Genomic DNA, 21523 nt, shown 5'->3' with positions numbered 1-21523 from the left:
TGTAGAGAATATCCAAAATACTTACATAAATGGTATTCTATTATAGCATAGGTATGTGATTAAAACTGTGATTAATCACAATTCTTTTTTAATCTTGCGATTAATGATTTTTAATCACTTGATTGCTCAAATTACGGGGTCTATTGCCACTCTGCACCCAGGGGCCCATCTGCTGCTTCATGTATTTGGTAAGGATGTTAAAATGCATTTGTTTAAGTAATCGTGTAACCACTGAAAATGTTGGTTACACGTGGGGGGGCAGGGTTACATGATTAGATGTGAGGGGCAGGCAGCTCCACTGGAGCTGGTGTGCGTGGATTCCTGTGTGCATTGACCCCACCTGCCCCTTTGCGCGGCTGCCTCTGATACAAAGATAGTGGCATGGGGAGTGGGGCCTGCATGTAACTGTGCATGTTAACTGATGAGCCCAGGCTCATTAGTTAGCCATATACACTACTAAACTTTCACTTCCCTAGTACCTGGGCTCTGTTGCTGACCTGTGCCCCAGACTCCAGCTGCTGCCTTGTATGCTAGCTCTTTGTACCTGGCCTCAGCTGGGGAGGAGGCAGAACAGGGTAAGCAGGGGATGTCAATACCCCCACTCTTAAAAATGCTTTCCTATTTTAGCTAGGTCAAATTGTAAGACACCCTTGCACAGCTCTAGAAATAGAATGAATGGAAACTCCTGTATCCACAAAAAATGACTGGCCTTAAAATATTTGTTTTTCCAGGCTTGGATGTACTCTCCTGTGTGCTCAGAAAAAATAACTAGTTTGTACTGCTGAGCAGTTTTTTTCATACAAAGCGTCTGTTTTTATGCTTGTGGGAGGAGAGACTGCTATAATTTTTTGAGGCTGGTCTGGATGGGAGAAGTGCTGTCATTTTCTAAACATCCCAAACATTCAGTAATTGAAGAGTTAAACCCAGATAGCTAGAAAGGGTTAGCAGGGCTCCAGGAGAACCAATGACAAGAAAGTGTTGAGAGTTGAATTGAAAGGGAATCTGCCTGCTGTTTTTCTTTATGGGAGTTTTAAATCAGGAGCCACAGGTATACCCATGCGCAGAAAAGGAATACCCATGGCTAGAAATAGACTAGACTTTGAAAACATGGGTATGTAAGATTATAGGGAATGTTTATTTAGATGCGATTAGATTATTTTCTTTGTTTTGTTGTTTGGTTAAACTCCTCTGTGCTAAGTCCCTTTGCTGACTCGTGTGCTGGCACTGAGGGGTTTGGAGCCCATACACTGCACTAAAAGCTGAATCCCTTCTGGAAGAAGTTGAAGAAGTTTCTAAGAGATATCTTCCTGGGTTCAAGAAGAAAGGTTTGTTTTGTTTTGTTTTGTTTTCACTTGGGTGGTGGTGGTATACCTCCCAAGATCAGGAAATCTGATATTGGGGTGTTTTTAAAACAGAAGCCTCTAGAGGCAGGCTATTTTTTAAGGTTTCTTTTGTGGGCACCCACTTTCTGCACTGAGAGTGACAGAGTGGGGAATAACCTTAACAGAGGATGTGATATATATCTTCATTTAGTATGGTCCTTAAAGGTTACAAGTGAAACTGAACAGAATAAATATTGTGCAAGTAAATCTAGTTTGGAAAACAATTAGTGAAGGACTAGATTAAGGGAGTGGTTATACACTGTAATACAGTACACCTCTTAAATTGTTATGTTAAGCCAAGATTTATTGTTAATCCTTACAATTACAGTCACCCTGCCCCACCAGAAGCAGCAAAAGCGAGGTGGGGAAGGTGGGAGCCGGTGCCTGTGCTGGCTCCCATGGTGGCACCTGTCCCCCCCGCCGCCTCTCATAGAGGCAGCAGAGTGGGTGGGGAGCAGATGGGAGCCACCTTAAAAGTTTGCTCCTTGCGAGTACTAGTTCCTGCCTTCTCCCCCTGCATGTAAACAGAAAATTGTAACTGTATTCCACTCTCTCTTGTCATTGCCCACTGAAGCCCACAATGTAAAATACAATATTACGGTTTTCACTGGGAATGCTGCAGGAAACACTGCAGATATTTTGATATATTGTTTTTCTGCTGTTACTCTGTTACATTGGATTGCCCAATGTGTCTTGTGTAACTTTTTCCCCCTCTCTTGTGTAAAGAAAAATGGAAAGCTAAGCTTTATTTTTTTTTAGTGTCATGTGATGGAATTTTTGATTGGAATAGTACTGAAACTAGGCAGTGGAATACAGTTCCTTTTTCATGCTGTGCAAAGCAGTTGGTCTTTTTAAAGAAAAAGTGAAATTGCAAATGTTGTATAAGTATTCTGACTAAGAACTGTCTTTTTCATAGGAAACATGTACATGGCAGTTTATTGCTGTTAGAAGTAAAGTCATGTTTAACAAATTTGTAAAACTGTGTAGGCTCAAATCCTAAAGCCTTGCTTTTTTTTTCTGTTAACTGTACCTCTGCTATGTGATGCAAGTACTGTAAGTAGCTTTAGGTGATTATATAGAATGAAGTTTTTTTTTTCCTTTGGAATTAGTTTCCTTTCCTCTTAAGACTGTTAAGCAATCTTAAAGAATCTCAATTTCATACTAAAGATTGCTTTTACTTTCTTTTCACTTTTTTTTGGTGTGTTACACAATGTTTTCTGTCACAGTGCCTGCTTGCTTATTTAGTTCCCTTAATTGCCCCAAATCTACTCCAGTTGAAGTCAGAAGTAAAAAAGTAGACAAATTTTGGAGACAGCACAAATTAAAGCTTCACTGTATATATCTGAATGTTCTACAAAGAAATACCTTGTGCCATATCTTAGCAAGCTTTTACAATAGTGAAAAAAATAAGGTGCAAGATACTTCATTGTTCCAATCCTGGCCACCCAGTGAATTTTTTTTGGATTTTTTTTTTTCAATTTCAAAAGTGTACTATTTAGTAGTGTTTTGCTGCAAATATATATGGTAGAGCCACTGGAATGGCAGAAGATTATTTCTACATCACTACATCAGCTTTTGTCTCCTTGTTTATTTTTTTAGTTTGTTTTAAAAATGATAGTTTGGGAAAAGGATGGTAGTGGCTAATTCAGGGCTGGGCAAGATGTGCCCTGGGGGCTGGATCTGGGGCTCCTAACACTTTGATCTTGCCTGCAGACTACATCTGGCTGCTTTCTAATTTTGTCTTGCTGCACATGCCACCCAGTTTACAGGCTGTATCTGAGGCACCTGGATTCTATTTTAATGGCTCATGGGTCCTGGTCATGGCACTACCTTGTCAGGGGCCAGAGCTGTGAGCCTTTTAAATAACTGCAGCAACCCTGGGTGGCTGAAGGCCATGCAGTAGTGACAAGGCCAAGAACTGGGAGCCCTTTGCTGTGTTTTTACTTCAAAGCCTCCAGCCCCAGACAACGTAGGGGAGAGGGGGAGAAGGTTAGTCCCTGGCCCTTCAAGGGTTGAGCTGGCCCATGACTATGTACCAAAATTTATTAAGTGACCTCCCTGCAAAAACTATTGCCAACCGCTGTGTTAATTTGACTGCTCATGGAAGAATTTGACTGGTGGGTCTAATTGTGGTTGGACACCGCTTAAATTCATTGGCAGAGTCGCACAAGAAATTAAGCCCCAAGAAAGTCTGTAGACAGAAAAAGAGCATTTCTCCTTTGCGTTTTCACTAAACTTCAGTAAAGAAGATCTGAATAACTGAGTGCCCGTTGGGGTCTAAGTCCTATAGGAAAAATGTGTTACATTATCACTACTGCAGGAGCAGTGTATGCAGAGGAGGGACTGCAGGGATTGTGATTCTGAGAGTACCCTGGTATTTGATAAGAAAGTGCTACATCTTGCTTTCTTCAGTCCTTCTCATTTGATATCTCTGTTTTGTGCTTCTGCAATTTCACTTCAAGCAGAGTAAATACTATGGTCAGAGTTTAAGGCACAGGTGGGGAACCTTTTTTGGGTCGGGGTCTACAGGCCCACAGAAAAATCAGATTGGGGGCCGTACACAAGTGAGAAGCAAAAAAACAAACACCAACCCTCACAGTCATGGCCCACAGCTGAGAAGGAGAAAGGCACTCGTCATATTTCCCTTGCATACCAGGGTCTAGGGGGCCCCAGGCTAGTAGAATTTGTGTGCTCCAGCCCCACAGTGGGACAGAGGGGGTAGGGTGCTGGAGTGCCAGTTCAGGTTCCCCAATGCTGGGGGGAGGGAATCCCTAAGCCTCAAGGGCCAGATCCAGGGAAGCCAGGGACTGCATCTGAAGTTTTCCACCCCCAGGCCTGAGAATCCCTACCCTGATTTAAGAGATTGTACTCTTTGCAAACTACAAACTATAGTCAGTGGTGGAATGGGTCAGAAAAGGAGATATCACTAAATGGAACAGCTTTTAACTATAGAAACAGGGCCCCGCTTGATGCTTTGAGAGCTGTAACATACTTAATATTCCTGCCTTCTGACTTTATAGGATCAGGACTGCTAACTTAAATTTTACCAAGTTATAGGTCTCTTAGGCTACTTCTACACTGCACCGTAGTTTGAAGTAAGATACGCAATTTGAGCTATGCAAATTGCGTATCTTATTTTGATCTTATTTTGAAATACTTTGAAATTAAAATTATGAAATAAACTAACCCGCTATCCCAAAATGTCCCTTATTCCTCATGGAATTAAGTTTACAGGGACACTGGAATAGCAAGCCCATTTTATTTCGAAATAACGGGCTTGCTGTGAAGATGTGGGATAGCTATTTTGGGATACTCCTTGGGAAGAAGGTCCTATCTGAATTTTAGATTAGATACAAGGCCATGAATCAGTTGAAACTCCGGCCATTTATCTTTTGTCTGTTGGTCACTAGAGAATCCAGTTTGAATCAGAATATACAAGCCTTCTCCAGAGGGTATATTTCTCTCAGGAGCGTATAATCTTGTTCATTTGTCTTAATCACCATCCATTATTTTTAGATCCTGGGGGAGCTGTGGTAATCCTTCCTAATCTTGAGGCTTTCTACTGGCAATCCTTCATAATTTAGTCCAGTCCTGGATGAGGGAGTAACCCATTGTTAGGTTGATCCTCACCTTTGCTCTCTCTAATCTATTTAGGGAAAAAAGCGATAGTTTATTGTAGTTCATCCACAAAATAAGTTACTGAACTTTGTTGGATGCCCAGGAAGAAAATCAGGTTACCAAAAGAATGTCTGGGGTAAAGCAACTTGGCATTTGTTAAAATGAGGTTCTGTTGTGGGGAAATATATTTGGAACTGATGCAGAAAGCATTTCTATTAGACTTTGTTCATGTGGATCTATTAATCCTAGTTTAAGAGGAGACATTATATGAGAGAGCAGCTGTGCATTTCCATATTATTAAACAACAGCATTATTATTTGTTAGTTCAGACAATGCTGTGAATGGATCCTTAGTTTGTTGTTCTCCAGCTGGGAATTTTGCTCACTTGTTGTTTTTTTCTATGGGAAAGTCTGTTTGTTATAGTCTAAAGGAAATGTAATGTCTATTGTGGTTTTGGCCACTTACTGAGCTCTGCTACCATCAGTGTGTGCTATTCTAAATTGCCCTTGTTATACCTTGGTATAATAACATTATTTTTTTCCTAGACTTGTTTTTTTTTTCTGGCTTTAAATAGCAAAAAACTTCACACCTCATGTGATGGAGGGGAGGGTGCTGCCCTTTTTTAAACATCCCAGCATTCAGTAACTGAAGGAATAAGTCCAGGAAGTGTTGGCAGGGAGCCAGGAGAGCTAATGGGAAGAAAGTGTTGAGATTTGAAATGAAAGGAAATCTACCTGCTGCGGTACTTTTGGGAGATTTAAACCAGGAGCTGGGGGGTGGGGAGCAGAAGATGAATTGAACCACAGAGATACTCATGCCCAGAAAAGGAATACCCGGACCTAGAAATGGACTGGACATGGACATTGAAGATATGGATATATGATAGGGAATGTATTTAGATGCAATCAGGTTATTTTGTTTGTTTTGTTGTTTGGTTCAACTCCACTGTCCTAAGTTCATGTTCCCCTCTCCCTCCCCATACACTGTAACTAAAGCTGAATCCCAGGGAAGCAATTCTCTATGCTTTAATCTGTTCTTTTCTTAGTTGCTTTATAACACGTAGCAACCAAGTGTGCTTTGCCAAGTATATATTTTTGTTTTGTTAATAAAATTACCTTTTTTGGTCTATGATCTGATTCTTGTGTCTTAGAAGGTAATAGGAGGTCTGTGTATACATGCCTAAAACCTAGAGATCAGCCATTAGAGATTACAGTTTGTTTTCTACCCCCCGTTCGCCCTCCAGATCTTCTCTGGTAAAAGAGGTTGGAATACTCCTCTGAAAGAAGTTCCCAATCAATTTCTTCCTGGTTTCAAGAAGAAAGGATTTTTTTTCACGTAGTTGGCAGCAGCTACCTTCCATGATCAGGGAATCTGTGACTTTGGGAAGTATTTAAAAACAGAACTTCTAGAGGCAAGGTATTTTAAAAGTCTCTTGTGGGGCCCCACCTCCTGAGTGCCAGAGTGAGGAACAGCATTGATACCTCCTATAGATAACTTCTGGTAGTAAATATCAAAGCTAATTCTAATTCGAAATCAAAGGTAATTTGTCTAAATTGGTAGCCCTGTAATGGCTGGCCTGCAAGGGAAATTCAGTTTTGTTTTCATTTGCTGTTCCATATTGGAATTTAACTGTTCTCTTCTCCTATACTGGGGAGAAAGCTAGTAGTTTAAGGTTTCTCAACTTGCGGGTTTTATCTACCCTTCTTTTTCTCCTTCTCTCTCATTTTTGTAGCAGAGTTTCATGAATGTTCTGCTGTGTGTGTGTGTGTGTGGGGTGTGTGTGTGGGGTGTGTGTGTGTGTGTGTGTGTGTGTGTGTGTGTGTGTGTGTGTGTGAGAGAGAGAAACTTTTTATATTTGTAGAATCAGTGTGGAAGCATGGAAGTAGCTACTAGGTTGGTTGAGTATTCTTTGTTTAGAATTAGCACTGGCTTTCGTGGTCTGTTGCTGTCCAGTTTTAAAGTTCTCAGCCATCTTGAATTTACAAATTACCCCAGTGCAGTGTACAGTGGCAGCAAGTCCTCTGACTATGCCATGCCAAGCATTATAGACTATTGTGATAAGACATAACTTAACCAAGCAGCACCCTTACTTTGCAATTAATTTGTATTTGTAGTTTTATTGGTTGTATGAAGAAGACTGCACAGATGGTAGATTACTTGGCCAAGCTGCCTTAGTTCTTCAGAACCACCCACACAGCAATATGATCAGAACACACAAATAATCCCCCCTCTACACCTCCTTCCAGCGTGCGCGCGCGTGCGCGCGCACACACAAAATCACCACCAGTTCTAATGAACACAGATCTTATAGGATTGTCACTCTGTTTGTGTCCTTGTAAAGCTTTGAATGTCTGTGTCAATATGAAGTGATAGAAACAGCTACAAGGAAGGCCAAGAGTTCTTTGTGTTAATTATATTGCCATGTTAAATCATCACTGGGCCCTGTAAGAACCAGATGGAATGATGGAGTCCAAAGGTTCTGTGACAGTTGGATTGTGACAGTTGATCAGAGAAGGTGGGAGTAACAGTTACATAGGCCGTGTCCAGACTCAGGGTTTTTTTCGGGAAAAGTAGCCTTTTCCCGAAAAAACTTCCCCTGCGTCCAGACTCAAGCCGCGTTCTTTCGAAATTATTTCGAAAGAACGCGGCTTTTCTTTCGATGGCGGTAAACCTCGTTTCACGAGGAAGAACGCCTTCTTTCGAAAGTTCCTCTTTCGAAAGAAGGCGTTCTACAATGTAAAGAGGCCGTCTTCGAAAGAGAGCATCCAGACTCGCTGGGTGCTCTCTTTCGAAAAAGCGGATTTCCTCTATCAAAAGATCCGCCTGCAGTCTAGATGCGATCTTTTGAAAGAGACTCTTTCGAAAGATGCTTTCGAAAGAGCCTCTTTCGAAAGAAGCCTGCAGTCTAGACATAGCCATAGGGTAATAAAGATGGGGTTATACCTCCAGCTGGGGGATAGCTCTGTGCTCAAATGTAGGGAAATAGGTATAAACGGCAACATTGCTCACTACAGCACAGCACATGGAGCCGAGACCCCATTTTTAATTTTTTTTAACATGACTTTTTGAATTACGCCTGAGTGACAGCATGGACTTTCTACTTCTAATTTCAAAATATGTTTCTGACCTTTATGGTTGTGGTGAGAACCTAAAAACTGTGAATCACACATAAGCTGATATGCCTGAAAAAATCTGCAGCGTATAGTAATTGTGCCATGACAGAATCTTGCTAAGGCTGTTTGGGATACCCAGAAACAGATTCTTGAAAAAACTATCACAAGGATACTGGCAAGACCTGAATGCTATTGTAAGGATTCTGAAAGAAGCAGAAATGAAGAACATTCCCTGAGCCTTTCAGAAAAGGCACACTTCCTGCTAGATGACAGACATGCAGGAATTGCTCTGTCAATACAACCAGACCAAGAGCTTTCTCTTTGAAAAGCCACACTCTCTTCACACAGCAAGATGCCAGAGCTGGCTTCATGGCATGCAAAAGCTTATTTTTACACACATTCTGCTATCAAGCCAGGACACTAGCAGCCCAAGGCATTGCATTAATTCCAAAGAGTTTTGGCCACCAAAATATGGGCTCAACTCAGTAGCCTTGAAACAGGTGGATAACACAATAGGATAACTCAATAATCACACTTCTATTCTTGTGAATCAGCAATTCTACTGGACACTTGCATCAATCACCTGAGGAAAATCTTCCATTGTCAGCCTTGAGGAAGTAAAAGAAGGACTTGCCATGGTGAATAGAACCCTGAATGGATACATGATTTGGATGTAAATATCCATAGATATAAAGTAAATATCTGTGGAGATGCCGAGGTCTAGAGGCAATCAGTGAGCCCAGCAGGGCCATGGCCAGCAACTGGGTTGGGAACCTCAATAATGAAAGCAACTGCATGTTGTGCTGCTAGTTGCAGAAGCCAGCCTCCAGCCTGGGCAGTTCCTCTCACGTCAGTGCTGCCTGCGGCCTGCCCATAGAGTGGGGTACGAAGCTCATTGGCAGTTGTCCTTGGTCACACTGGTGTGTGCAGTCAATTCACACACTTCCAGATAGTAGTCCTATATTTGCGGTGATTTGGGACTCCTGTACACAGATATAAATTGAGTATTCACACAGGATTCTAGGGGGAAAAAAATGGAAGTTTGCAGGCCCTGAATAGTCTGACAGATTTCTTCCATCATCCTGGCACCAATTACTACAGTGACCTTAAGGACAGTACAGATTTATCAGAGGCAGCAGCGAGGTGCGGGGGAAGAAGGGTAGGCTGCTATGGAGCCGCCTCTGTCTGTGACGGGCCTGGGCTCACCAAGGACAGAGGATGCTCCCTGGGATGCTGGTGCAGCCTCTAACCATGGGGGGACTTGGGGTCCCCCGCAGATGGTGGCTACTGCCACCCCGCACTGCTGCCTCTGATACAGAGGCAGTAGCACAGGATGGTAGGGAGTTCTGTGGGAGTAGGGCTGGGAGTGTACTGGCTGCTGCCCTCTTCCCCGGGGACTGTGCAATAGTTGTGTAACCGATAATATTTGTGTGGTTACACAATTATTCGATTACATAATATCTTACACCTCTAGTATCTATTAGTGACTCAGTTAATAATGTAATGTAATATGGTCAGTGTACAGCAATATTGATTACAAAGATAGCAAACATATCAATTGAAGTACACTTACATTTGTTTGCTTAAGGTGTTGCTAACATGGAATTTTGATGTTTTTCTTTGCATCCTTCACTTTTAAGTAGGTCACTAGTGGTAGGAGCTATTTGTTTTAAGTCACTGTTTCCTGAAGAATAGCAGCATGAGACTGTTCAGGAGAAACCTCTGTACAACTTTGATTTTTGTCTTAATCAAAGACTTATTAAAAATCCTTGCCAACTTTTTCAGTTACATAAATATTAATGACAGAATAGATTCTCTTCTCCAGGCAACAGCAGCCACTAGCACCCTGTTAATTCAACTTCTCTGTTCCCTTTTCATAGACACATGCTATGAATAATTTAGTCTTCTGCTAATTAAAGATGAATGTAAGTTCAGCAGGCTGAACATATAAGCAGAGATCCTGTAAAAGACACGCATTTCCTTCCTTGGTAAATAGAAAGGTGTGCTACTACGTTCAGCTGTAAATTTGGCAATGGAATCTTTTTTGAATTCTTGTTAAATGATTTGTATTTAACTTGATGACTACTGGCTATCGGTTGCAAATTTCCCCAATATGTACCAGTACATTAAAAAAAAACGATATCTGAAAAACATATGGAAGATTGTTTATTGTGAAGATTAAATCAAAGGATTTAATCCCATATTTATTACATCTTAAATTGTTAGCTTTGTAGCCCTTTGGAGGTACCTCTTCTGCTTTTGTATAGCATCTAAATGCAGTTCTGATTGGGATGCTTGAGGAAAAATTGGCTTTAAGTATCTAGTGTCTATTAAACTGTCTGGAATGGCTCGTAATTGTGAGTGCCTACTCTGGGGTAATAGAGATGTAGCTGTGGTAGTCTGGTCTTGCTGAAACAGAGGACAGGACTATACAGCACCTATGTAGGTGGTCAGAAAACAGCAGACATCCCAAGCTCATAGTGTATTCTATCATTAGATTTCACCAAGCCAGTTATAAATGTGAACTCCTGGATCTCAGTACTAGTTTCATCATAGAGGCATTGACAGTCTTCTTGACTTTCCATTCTATCCAGAGAAACTGAACTTTCTGATAAAAGGTCACTTAAATAAAAAAAATCACACCACATCAAGTTGCTCTCAGTCCCAAGAGACTACGGTAGTTACTTAGATCTTAATATATTTAAAAAGCACACACACAGCAGAGGTGAGGACTAATCATCTAATTCCCAGCTTGCACCCGGTCCCTTACTATATCTGCCTTCCCTGCCCTGGCCCCCGGAGATGGTGCTGGCAGGAACTGGCTTTTAAGCTGGCTCCCTTCAGAACCTGCTCTTTCTTCTCCTCTTTCCCTCCCCCTTGCTGCTTCCTTGTGATAGAGGCAACAAAGGGGGGGAGCTACTAGTTGAGTCATTACTCAACTACCCAATAAGCATATGCTTATCGGGTAGTCAACTAGTCGCTTACATCCTTACTATACACCATGTAAATGTTTGCTTCTACAGAGACGTGAAAACAATACAGGTACCATTGCATTATTTTCAGGAAGTTTTAAACACAAATTACATTCTTACACATTTAACAATCATATTTATCTATACTAAAGCATAAGTGAATTGGCCTGGCTTCGGTACGTACTGCCTTGGTCTGCCAGCATTAGTGTCATATTCCTGTTACACCTGCAAATATTCATTTCCTCTGTAGTTTATTTATTATAGTCATTTAGTTATACAGGTTGGACTTCTCTGATCTGAACCCTCAAAACCTGACCAGTCCTTAAAGAGAATTTGCAAGACCAGGGGAGGTCCCCTGCCACTGGCTCCCAAGTCCCTGCCTGATGCCAGCTAGCTATTGCTCCATCAGGCTCCCTGCATCCCCCTGCCCTCCCTCCTGCTCACTAGCTTGGCCAGGCTGCATGCCCAGCTGCCGCTGACTGCTGTGGCGCTCTGGCCTCAGTTGTGTGCTGCTCTGGAAGGGCTGCCAGCCCTGCTGATCCTTACTTTGGTTGGCTCTGCTGCCATTAGGCTCCTAGGCTCTCTGATCCAGGAGCATCTATGGTGCTGGGCCAGAGAGTGCCGGTTTTTGGAGAGATGCAAACTCTATCATTATCCTCTGATAATTTTTTTTTTTTTGTGGATTACCATTTTCAGACTTCAGGAAGATAATTTCATGTGAATGCATAGAAGAAATATTTAGAAAATTGGATGCGGGTGGTATTGTTTATTTAGAAATAATGGTAGCTGGTTACTAATTGTAAATGCTTATTGTATTCAAGGTAATGTAAGCTCTTTAGAACAGGCGACTGAAATAAATAGCTTGTAAGTATTTCAAGGTTTTGGTATATTTTGAATAAACTGCATATTTTACAATAAAATAGGTAACACTTGCATAGAACACAAAAGTTAAGTAAATTTTTCTTGCACATCAGCATATTGTAAAATATTCTGAACTCTTCAAAAAAAAAAAAGCTGTATTTGGTTTTGAGTGAGACTCCATTTTGTACATATGTAAAATATAATCAAAATGAGTTCAGTGGACACACAAGAATACAGTTTTAAGTCTCATTTCAGTCTCATCTTTTGGAATACTGTTACACAGTGAAAGTGATTTTAAGTGGTTCTTTGGAGACCAGAATGTATTGGTTTCCTTGTAAAGCTTGTCTGTAAGAAAAGCTCAAATAAAATTGTAGAATAAGCCTTAAGCACTCTGAAGGAGTTAACAGAAAGGAATATTCCTATTAGAAAGCAGTCCTTTGTATAGACTTCACTACATCATGTTAGTAATGTTTGAAAAACACTAGAGATGAGGACATGCATGGCTTATATTCCATAGATGTTTAGTATGGACTTTCCTGTAGCTGCTGTGAACCATATAGTACTGGCAACTGTTGGAGCATGAGTACAGGATTAGTTATTTCACTGGTCTGATTTGGTATGGAAGTTCCATATTAATTGAGGCCCCACAGTCAAAGATGTAAGTGATTTTCTATTTGAACCTGGCTCTGTGCAATATCTGTAGGGCCTGTCCTTTGCCTCTTGACTCCAGTTGACAATAATATGGCAAGACAAGCTGGATATAAGCCCTGTATTTTTCTGGTTTTGTCCATCCAGGTTTTCCCTTCTCATAGACACAGGAATAATTTTCATAACCTTACGTACTAGGGATGTTAAAAAGCAGGTGATTGGGTAACCATGTAATTGCTGAAAATTTCAGTGGTAACACGCACCTGCAGCCAGCCCCCCTCATTCATCCTCCTCTTAATAGTGCTGCTTGTTTTTGAGGTACTGCAGTCAACTGGTATAAATTTGGGTATCTCAATTGACTTTGGGGAAAACTACTCTTATTTTATTCCAGATGAGGATTTGTTTCATTGTGTTGAAATTATCTTTGAAGCTGCTTATCAGTTCTCACTAACGAACATTTACAATCAAATATAAATATATGCTTTTAAGGTTTTCATTGGAAAATTGGCAAGTAGCAACAAGATTGGCTTCAGAAATCTAGACAATACATTAGCATAGCTATAGATGTAGGTCTTAGAGTCCTTTTTTATTAAATGTTATGTTGTCCCTTTTATTGTCTTGGGCCTTATCCAAACTCCATGTGGATTAGTTGAAAGATTCTCATTGACTTACCTGTGAGTTAAGGCTCCAGATGTGTAAGCATCAAAGCAAGTATTGTAAAAACTGTTCAAAAAACTGAATTAATCATTGTTCTTTTCAGATGTAATGAAATGTGATGCACTGATATTCTGTGCCTGATGAGTGCTTTGCCCTTTTCATTATATTTTCTTCGTCTTTGTGCCTTCATCTTACCCTGTTTTCACAAGTTGACATTCTTATTCTCTTTGACACATACATATTTTCCCATATCACAAATTCCATTAAATAGGTTTTCTAGCACCACATTCTTTCACACCGTTCCCTCCGTCCCCTGATTATCCCATAGCTTTGTTATTAAAAAAAAAATTAGGAAGGAGGAAATTGCATTATTTCACTGTGCCATTTTCAAGATTCTGCATCTGTGCTGAATAAGGATGTTAAGAGGCGAGTAATTGACTAATCATGTAGTCAGTACAATTTGTATCCACTATATTATTAGTTAAGGAAAGGTGCTAAGTTCCTGCTTGTGCTGGTCTAGGAACTACCACCACTGCGATTCTGCAGTTTAAATGTAGTAAGAACTGGGCTCGCAGGCAGCCTGGCTCCTATTACATTTAAACTGCGGAGCTGCAGCAGGGGTAGCTACTGAACCCAGTGCGAGCCAGGACTGAGACGGGGTCCTTAGGCTGGCCATGAACACAGGCTTCTCCAGTAGCAGCTCCAGTCTGCGGGACCTCCCCTCTCCCGCCTACTGCTTGCTGCAAGTAGAGGCTGGTCTGCATCCTGCAGAGCAACCCTTGGCCACGAATAGAGACTGCTGCCTGAGCAGCCGCTGCCTGCAGCTGCTTCAACTGTCCCATGGATGAGATCCACGGAGCCCAGGGCAGCCCGAGGGACTTATCTGGAGGAGGGCGGTGGCAGCAGGGGTAGGCATCCCCTTGCACTTACCATGGTGTCAGGAGCTAGGATGACCCAGTTGCATGTTCTGCCCTGCTCTGCCACCTATCTCCAGCCCACGGCACCATGTCAGCGGGAAGGAGAGCACCCCGGTCTTGGCTGTGGGCTATGAGAGGGCAGACCAGGGTGCTGGGTTCTGACTCCTGCTGTCTTGGTGGATGTTCAGATTTTAAAACGTCTAGAGGTCTGTGGCCCCTGTTTGGGGAGGTATGCATGCCCCTCCCTCTTTAATCTCCAGCACCTAATCCCTGGGAAATTGTGGCAGGCTCTCAGGCACATATCACTGCTTCAATTATGCAAATCACATTCTTGGCAACCATTACTTTTGTAAGGGAAACCTAAAATTCCTGAGCACTAGATGCATCTCAAAAAAGGAGTGGGGGAGAGAGGGTAACCAGTTTAGTCCAGTTGAAGTTCTGATCCTGTTGCAATAAGATGGTTTTGGATCATCACATGATTTAAGAGACCACTATCACATCCACACTTGGTGTCCTTTTCCAGTGTTTTTTCTTCAGCTTTAACCACTACACAAAAACTAGAAAGAATTCTATGTATGTATTATAGTTTTATTAAAATGTATTTTTTTCCAAATGGAAATGTTTACAATGCTTTTTATCAGTGTGGTAATGCATTTGTAATACTGTAGATTTGTGGCTGTTTCTGACATAAATGCTGTTCTCTGGGGATTTGTGTTGTCAGTTTCTCCTTTTTTATGGTGCATTGGAATTTGGCAAGCCAGAGCTGCATTATTTAAAAAATGGGTTAAAGTATAAATTTTAATTGCTGAAAATTTTTAAATGCTATTGACATGCTTATCTTACATGTATTTTTAAAAAAGGTTTAATTGTCTTATTTGTCTAAGTTTTATTTTATTTTCCAATTGAGTTTTTTGTACTAATTATTTGTATTATGGTGGTGCTTGAGGGCCACCATGGAAAGCCTCCCACCCCAGTTGTGCCTAAGCACTGTGATGTCACAGATGTTCTTGAACATCCCTGGCTGAACACTTGCCAGACTGCTTCAGGGGCGATCAAGATGCTGAACAGTGCATGCTTTTTGCTTGTTTGGAGTTGTGCAGAATTCAGGAACTGTCCCTGATTATGGAACTCTGCAGATAAACCCCAGGTGCAGATCTTATGCCTGACACCTATATAGTAGTGGGAATCTCCCACAGTCCAATTGCCTAAGTCCTGAAAGTAATGTTGAGTCCTTTATGCCTGCTCTGCAACCTGAAGTGTGGAGCTTCCTGGTTTATAGCTCAACTCTGCAGAAGCCCACAACAGTGAAAGCAAACAAACACACAGACCAGGGCTGCTCAACTTTGGAAGCCCCAGGCACCACAATGATACTCACTGCACATGCCAAGGGCTGCAATTTAAGTCTTGTTTGCATTTACATGCAAATATATATGCAAATAGCTTCTTTCACACTGACGGGCATGAATACAAAAAATACAATGTCACAGCGCTCCTGGCACCTCTTCTGTGGGGGCTAGAAATGCCGACACCCTGTACTCATCTGTTCCAGCCAACCCAGCCACTTGCGTCGTTCAGTGCTCACCCCGCCTGGAAGACGCCTCATCATGTTCAAAGGATCCCACCCGCAAGCTGCATGTTGAGCCCTGCATAAATCCAAACCGCACCATGGGCTGCAAACAAATGGGCCGCAGGCCGCATGTTGAGTAGCCCTGACATAGACTTTGCATGGGAGTCTCAACATCATTTACTCTTTACTTAGCACAGATCTAGACAAAATAAGAAACACCACTATACCTATTGTATAGTGTGGGAAGGTGAGAGGCAGTGCCCCCGCGGCTGGTCGTCAGTGGGAGGGGAGGAGGAGAGCGTCCCGGCTGGCCAGCTGGGGCTTGGGGAAAAGGGGGTGCCAGGGAGTCCAGTATGGTGGGTGGCAGCAGGGGGCTGGAAATGACCTCCCCTTATCCAGAAAAATCTTTCATTCAGAACCAGTCAGGTCCAGAGGGTGCCGGACCAGGGAGGTCCAACCCCTATCCCCCCCAAGTCCGCTCCTGCACCCTCCCCCTTGCCAGACTCTGCATCCTTCCTCCTGGCCAGACACCTACCCCTAGTCTGCTCCTGCATCCACTGTTGTTCCTGCACCCTTCCTCCTAGCCACACACTGCACCCTCCTTTGCTCTTGTTCTCTCCACCTAGCCAGACACCCTATTCCCAGCCAGCTTCTGCTCCCTCCCTGCCACCCAGACCTTGCAACCTCTTCCCCCTTCTGCCTCCCCACCTCCTTCCCAGATCCCGCACCCCATCCTTGTCACACACACTGAACCCCTCATTTTTGTTCCCACCCCAGAACCTAAGGGGGCTCCATAAAAATCTATCAGAAAAGTAAATCTGACCTATAGGAAGACCTGAACCTCATTCCTCCCTGTCTCTTCCCCTTGCCGCTTCAGGCTTGAATGCCAGGGGAGTGAGATGTCTCAGTTGGGGGCCATCTTGGTGAGGTGTCGGGTGTTGGGGATTTTTTTTCCTCCTCACTTGTGTGGTCTCCAGCAGATTTTTCTGTGGACCAATGGCTCCGACCTAAAAAATGTTCCTTGCCCCTGCCATTAATAAAGAAAATATTGAAACCTTTTTTGTTGGACGTAAATTAATATTTTATTTGATTTAAAATGAAGTTTGATAAACTAACATGAGAGAGTTAAAATGTTTATTCTATTTAATCATTTAAATTAAACAATTCTCCCTAACTGCAGTACTAGAACAATGGCTCAGGTATCATTATGTAATTAACAGTGAGTTTCCATTAGCACAGGCCTGGGCAAAATAAGGCCCATGAGCCAGATAAGCCGGCCAAGTCACCTGATCCAGCTCGCGGAGGTAGTGGGGAGTCCCAGGCAGGCTCCCCAGCTAGCCCTGCTTGCCGTGCAGAAATGCAGCTGCAGGGCTCCATTTCTGTTTTAAAACTGGAGGGGATGGGGAAAGTTTTAGGAGCTGCCCTGCCCCGCCCCCAGCACATTCCCATTGGTCGGTTTCTGGGGAGCTGCTCGTTAGAATAACAGGCAGCTAAGAAGAATCACGCTCCCTCTCTTGGGCTCAATTATTCATGAAGCACATGGCCAGGCGAGCAGGCTAGCTGCCTGGGATGGGAAACATTTTAAGCTCTGCAGGCAGGCAGGTTAGTTTGGCAGCTGACAAGTAAGTCTCTTGGCCATAGCCTGCTTCTGGCACCCGAGCTCTTTCCTGCCCCAACTCTCTGCTTCCCCCCCCCCACTCAACATACCCAAACCCTCTGTCCCCCTCTTATACCTATATCCCCTCCCAGATCTGGCACCCCAATCTACTGCCCCAGATCACAATCCTCTCCTACCCTAGGTCACATCCCAGACCCCTGCACTCCAGTCCCCTGCCCTAGGTCACAACCACCTGCTTCATCCCAACTCCCTCCCATACTCTAGACTCCCTTCTGCACCCCAGTCCCTTACCCCAAGCTCACCTTCTGCACCCAACCTCCTTTCGAGACCCCACATCTTCATTAATATCACGGAAGGGTGCGGCCCTCAATTTCCAAAATCTTGGAGTGGTCCCCCATCAAAAGTTAATGCCCACCCCTGCATTAGCAACTGGTGGTCCTTGGAAAGCTTTACATTGAGCCAGGGGGTCCACAGGCCAACAAATTTGAGAATCACTGAAATAGAGATACACCTGGCTTCTCCCCCCGAGAGACCTCTCCAGGCTCCCTCTTGCTCCAGAAGAGCCCACAGAGAGATCTGGGCTGTTACCACAGTGGTGAAACCATTGTGTCACTCTGGTGTGGATGATAGACAGACTTTTTGTGAGTTTTCCTCATCCAAACAGTTGATGATTTAAACCATATGTTAAGATGCCACATGAAAACACTTGGTGTATCTACAGAGAGGCAGGGTGTATCCTCTCTCAAGAGAGGGCTGTGTGATGGTGAACAAGCCATTTGTGAGCTCTGTGAAGAGGTGAGATGTTTTGATTTCCAGCTTCAAGGGATCTATTCTTCTGTGTTTGGGCTGCACATTGCCTAGTCTTGAATGGAATTAGCTGTGACAACACATTTCTGAGTTATTCTAACACAAAGGGACCCTGTGCTAAAGACCCCACGTCCAGTGAGAGAAAGTGCTGCTGTCAGATGAAGTAAATTCAAAGTTTCTCCAAATTTTTTCAAAGATCGCCTCTACGAAGTAGTGGGGCTTTGACTGACTGGTCCCTTATATTATTGAAGGATGACTAAATATTAACCGGATCTTCTTGGGTAATATCAACAGATTGCTTTGAGCTCAATCCTAGCTTAAAATTAAATTGGATCAGGCACTTTGTAAGCAGGTTGGGAAGTGGCCTCATTTGGCAATTATTATTAGATATTATTTATATAATATAGGCATGGCCATCATGGTACTGACATACATTTCTCAGTAGCTTTACATATATAATAGCCCAGCCCCACTGATCTCCATGGGCAATGTATCATTCAAGTAGTTGTGGCGAGGGTTAGTGAATGGTCTTCTCCACCTTTAATTGTTGTGGTTAGTTTGGTATTGTCATTCTGGTTTCTGGAGGACACTTGATAATTTTGCAGTAACTTCAAAAAATGCTGTTGCAGTACATCTTATTAGGGATGTAAATGGGTTAATGGGTTAATGTTAGGTCACACTGGGGCTGCCACCAATTCCGAGCCCTCTCTGGAGCAGCCCTTGTCCACAGCAAGCTGGACTCCCCATAGAGAGAGGCTGCTCTGGTCACTGGCGCAGTCCCTGCTTTTGGGGCCCCCGGGTTCCCCAGAGACAGGGGTTGCTCTGGACAAGAGCAACCCCTGTGTGCAGCAGGCCCTCTGCGGGGCTGGAGTAGCCTCCTCTCCGCAGCAGGTGAGGAGCTGCTCCAGCCCCCTCTGATTACCAGTTAATTAAAACAAGTAAGCATCATCCATTAAGAGGACTATGGAAGTTGTCCCATGAAATTGTGGGATAGTCCTGGATGATGCCCAGGTTCTGAGTCAAATGGGGCTGCATCTACACTATAAAGTAATAGCTCTTAGATCCTGGATCTCATCTTGAATCGAGGTTGGACCCCCTAGCAGTGCAGTACCATGGGACCCTAGTTCTGGACTCTCAGTTAATGCAATTGCAGTATAGTTACATGGGGGGCTTCTATGGGCCCTAAGCCCGTCCCTATTAGTAGAGGATGGTGGGAGAAGTTCTTAGAGGCATTGCATGACACCCTTTACTTCTGGTCATGTGTTAATCTTGACCCTGGAAGTACTACCCCAGGGTGGGACTTCCTGTGGCAGGCAGGGGGGCCTAAGGGGTCAGGAGCATGACTAGAGGTTTCAAGGACCGTGGCTAAGGTGTCCTTATTTTTGGGTCATAAAATATGGTCACCATAGCTATAGTACACTATAGTGTGATATAAGACCCAGGATTAGTAGACTTGTGGGGAGGAGGGGAACTTTTGGACCTCTAGCTGATGCTGAGGAATAAAGTATGATCCTAAATGCTGCCATGTTAATTTACCTATGATGCTTTCTATATATAAAAAGGGCAAAATTGAGAGGCCTCTTGTGTGCTGTTATGTATCCTTTTCATATGTTTCAGTGAAATCATGAAAATGCTCAGTTTTCCTATCTGTCGTTTCCCATATACCACCTTCATGAATTACATTATATATATTATATAAAAACACTGATCACTGGGTGCAAAAGTGAATTCATGGATATTCAGTGGGGAAAATGAGCCACCGTCATATGGAAGTCAGTGGGCTTAGATTGAGTAGTTAGACTGTACAGGGATAGAAGAAAGTGGGGATTTCTTCCAGAGTCCTGTCTCTGTGAAATAGATTCCAGTTATTCACATGAGTTGACCTCATGGCAGTGAACTCGATGGAAACTGGCACCTGTGGGCCAGAAAAAGAGCTGCTTGGACATGGCGGACTGGATAAACCCAGTGTCTGCAGGCTGGAGCAAGAGTAGACTCTGAAACAACTTCAGCCATGTTGGGTCAGACTGGATTTGAGGATGAGATGTAGGTGGGACACGTCTAGCCACCAGCAGTTTGGGAAGCCATCGCCAGTTGGTCAGGTAATCCTTACTCCTTTCCAAATAAAATTAGCTGCATTTAGGGCTGGAGAGGGGAATCAGGCATTCGGTTGGTTTTATTTGTTTCCCCAGAGCTGGAAGGGTTAATACTTCCCAGTTGGGAGCTCAAGCCATGCATTTTGTTTATTTTTTAGGGGATGCATAGGTGCCATATTGAAACTGGCCCTTGTTACGACTTATATTTGTCAGACACATCACACTGTAAAGGATTATTGTGACAGCTGCTGGTTCTGTGTGTCATTTTCTTTTAGCTTTTCCCTCGTCCCTGAAGCCAAACACTTATTTTGTATACAGTAGTCAGGACTGGAGAAGCAGTTTTTGAATATATTACCTAGTTTTATTTTTGTGGTCTGAAAGAAAACTTAAAGAGGAAGATATTCAACTTTTATATTAGCAGAAGTTTAGAACTGACATAATCACATATTGCAACGATGTGGAAGCCTAATATTTTAGAATCATTTGTCATAAGTGCTCTCCATGTTTCAGAGATCCATGCAATACTTTGAAGATGGAGCAGCAGACTTGTGTTAATTTGTCTGGTTTTTCATAGGGCTGACTGTAAATTATGATGCACATGGTGTGTGTGTGTGTGTATATATATATATATATATATATGGCAAAGTTTATTCAATCAGTGAATCTACAGCCTTTTAGAAAGGAAGCGTACATAATAGCAACACTTACTTTTGGATAATTTACTATATTTCTTACTTGTGAAATGAATAGTCTGTTGTCAATAGAGGGAATGCTAATGGAAATGAACATCAGTAGCAGATGGTTAGATGGCTATATGGCTATTTAAGGTGGATCAGATAAGAACATAAGAACGGCCGTACTGGGTCAGACCAAAGGTCCATCTAGCCCAGTATCCTGTCTGCCGACAGTGGCCAGCACCAGGTGCCCCAGAGAGGGTGGACCGAAGACAATGATCAAGCGATTTGTCTCCTGCCATCCCTCTCCAGCCTCTGACAAACAGAGGCCAGGGACACCATTTTATCCCCTGGCTAATAGCCTTTTATGGACCTAACCTCCATGAAATTATCTAGCTTCTCTTTAAACTCTATTATAGTCCTAGCCTTCACAGCCTCCTCTGGCAAGGAGTTCCACAGGTTGACTACACGCTTTTATTAGTTTTAAACCTGATACCCATTAATTTCATTTGGTGTCCTCTAGTTCTTCTATTTAGGGAATGAATAAATAACTTTTCTTTATCTGCCCTCTCCACACCACTCATGATTTTATATAC

General features: G+C 42.9%; 1 protein-coding gene across 17 annotated transcripts in view; it reads left to right on the top strand.

Annotated features, from left to right (window-relative positions):
- SGMS1 (sphingomyelin synthase 1) overlaps positions 1–21523 on the top strand; it is a 216020-nt gene that overhangs the window by 51059 nt on the left and 143438 nt on the right. The window contains exon 1 of one of the 17 annotated variants that reach the window (XM_075935073.1): positions 21–1325. The exons of the other annotated variants lie outside the window; for them this stretch is intronic. The gene's annotated coding sequence lies outside the window, so the exon portion shown is untranslated. Of the gene's footprint in view, positions 1–20; positions 1326–21523 lie in introns of those variants that run through there. 17 annotated transcript variants of the gene reach the window in all.

This window comes from Pelodiscus sinensis, chromosome 8 (genome assembly GCF_049634645.1).
Source record: "Pelodiscus sinensis isolate JC-2024 chromosome 8, ASM4963464v1, whole genome shotgun sequence".
Taxonomy (NCBI): domain Eukaryota; kingdom Metazoa; phylum Chordata; order Testudines; family Trionychidae; genus Pelodiscus; species Pelodiscus sinensis.
Note: the sequence above shows the minus strand (reverse complement) of the source record. Positions and strands in the feature narration are given on the sequence as shown.